This window comes from Cotesia glomerata, linkage group LG1 (assembly GCF_020080835.1).
Source record: "Cotesia glomerata isolate CgM1 linkage group LG1, MPM_Cglom_v2.3, whole genome shotgun sequence".
Classification (NCBI taxonomy): domain Eukaryota; kingdom Metazoa; phylum Arthropoda; class Insecta; order Hymenoptera; family Braconidae; genus Cotesia; species Cotesia glomerata.
In genome coordinates, this window is record NC_058158.1 from 19,654,838 (window position 1) to 19,657,757 (window position 2,920).

Here is a 2,920-nt window from a genome sequence, read left to right on the forward strand (position 1 = left end):
CGGAGATACCGGCTGGGTACGGTTTTCTACGCTCGCCCCTAATCGACAAATTAACAAAATGAACCCGAGACTACCCAGGATGGGTTAGTGCACGATGAGGGCGCCAGGTAATTTTGTATAAAAATTACCAAAATGATAACGTGCCAAGGGCCTTACCGGACGATCAATTAACAACTCGAAAGGATGGGAATGAAAAATAAGTCACGAAATAGTTAAAGCTAATATTGAGATCAAATGAAGGTAGTAATAGATAATAGACGGCAGAGTAATATTTTATATCGAGTACTTAGCATAAGGCGAATAAGTATTAGGAAAGATACAGGAAATTGAGAATTAGCAGAAAGGAAGTAATTTGAAAAATTATCAGATTAATTAACTAAATAAATTTTCATAGATAAGTTTATTTTAATTACGGCCTCAGAGGTCGAGATTGTTGAGATCCTCGCAGGCCGACTTATTCCTATTTCTGTATACAAATAAATTCTTTCTGAATATCTTAATCGACAATTAGCTTTTGTTAATCTCAAATGCGTTATGTCTGCCTTCGGATATAATAATAATCGCAAAAATAATTATAACAATGGTCAAGTTTAAATAATATCGAATATGATATTATTTATAAAAATGCAAAACAATCCTTACAAATATTGCAAATAATCATTTACAAATAACGCAAAATAATAAGTGTAAATAATGCAAACTAAGATTTATAAATATTGCATATGACTATTTATGAATAACGCAAAATAATAAATGTAAATAATGCAAACTAATATTTATAACTGTTGCAAATAATTATTTATAAACAGCGCAAAACGATCAATGCAAATAATGCGAAATAATCTCTATAAATATTGCAAAATAAGATTTGCTTCGCTAATTATAAGCTAAATTGTAATTTCCAAAAATTACTAGTAATTATAACAAAATAATGTTGGCCGCGAATTATATCAGCCGACTTCAAACAAAATTAGTCGCAAAGCATGAACAACAATAATGATAATAATAATATAGAAAAGCAATCATAAAATTATCGCATAATTAAATTTTGATCTTAGTAAGTGCGCAATAAAATTTCGGCACGAGCCACAGGACGCGATCAGGTGATTAACCGCCGCAAATTTCCCCCGAGAGGCCTATATTTAGTTTCTCAACGATTTAACCCACGTTTGGTTATTAATGAATTCAATTTTATTATCGAACAGTTCACTGCAATTAATTTATTATCAATTAGCCACGTGGCCAAAATGGCCGCCTCACGTGGGAAACCGGCGCTGGATCTTGCCCAGGAGAATCTCAACAGTCACCACGGTGGAAAATTATCAAGGACTTACCAGATTACGTTCAATCACCAGGTCAAACAATTTCGGTGGAACCAATAAATATTTATGAGCAATTGCTTTATTAATGAAATGAGACTGTGCACTGGCTTGAACACACCGATGCACTCTATGCAGTTTCACGCCTGTGACTGTTTTCTTTTTCCGGCAGCATGCAACCAGTTGCAGATACTGACCTGCCATCTCGAGGGACTTTCCGTCACCTCGGCTATTGCCAGTATTATTTTCAAAAATCCAATTCCACCGCGTGATAAATGATTCTCTTTTAGGGCATGAATCGAGCCGGCACCCACATGAAATATCAATTTAACAACAATTATAACCATTATTCAAATAATCGTACGACAAATACCCTAACGTGAGTTTTATGCATAAATTTGAGCCGAGCTTCAGGCTCGTGTGCTCCGAATTGGGGACCTCAGGCATCTTCAGGCCCGTCGACCGTCTACTTGGGCCCCGCACATTTTATAAATTAATTTAATTAAATAAATTAATTATTTAAACTAAATAATTAAATTTTTCCACTAGTAGTTTCAGTCGCCGGCAATCACCTTGATCGCGTTTTGGGCTGAAATAAAATACAAGTAAATAATATAAACTTAAAACTAAATCTTATTTCTAATAAATTTTAATTTATTCGCCCGGGAGGTGCCGCCATCTAGCGGAGCCTCCCACACCAGTGTGCTCAAGCCCGGCGGGAAATGCCACGGCGTGTGAACACCGTGACAACTCCCGTTCTTTCCCAACTCCCTTAAAAATTTGCTTTGATATGGCTCTTTACCGTAAGATGGACGGTGGCGTTGTTTGCTCGGTGGGTCTTATATACGTGACTAAATAAAGTAGTCAGTACTTGTCTCGGATAGCTTAACTGGTAGAGCCCTTGGCGCGTAACCGAGAGATCTGGGTTCGATTCCCAGTCTGGGCTGTTTGATTATTTTTTCAATTACGGAAAAATTCCCACTGAGTAGGTCCCCCCCTTTCCCCTATCCGTTCTTTCCCAACTCCATTAAAAAAAAAAATTTGCTTTGATATGGCTGGCCTGGGCTCCTTCGGCGGCTGTTTTGAGAGTTGCTCTCTAGCTAGCCTTCTCTTCTCCTTCTTAGACTGTACTTTTTCCCAGTCAGTCGTCTTCTTGGGTTCGTCGCCCTGCCCTGCCAGTCGTTGGGGAGGGCTTTTTTTCAAGTCCTTCTTCTTTGTGACTTTGTCGGTTGACTCTGGCGAATCTCGGTCCTTTCTCTTTCCAGACCTTGTGTCAGTTTCACCCTTGTCCTCAGCAGCAGATTCACCGTCACTGTCGGCTCCAGTGTCCATTGCTTCTTCCGTCTCAGTTTCAGTTTCAATGCGGCGTCGTGATGACTGCCATTCCTCGTCCAGTTTCTTGAATCTTCCAAGAGCATTGACTACACCGGTTGTCTTGGTCTTTATCTCCTAGTGGATATTGACCTTTGTTTGGACAAACTCTTTCAGCTCAATGGTCAGCTTCTCAAGGCACTCCAACGCTTGCGTTGTCTTCATGTCAGCGCTTGCTTCAATCGCTGCTTGTTGAGTCTGAAGCCCGTTTCTATTCTTGTTTGTTTCCT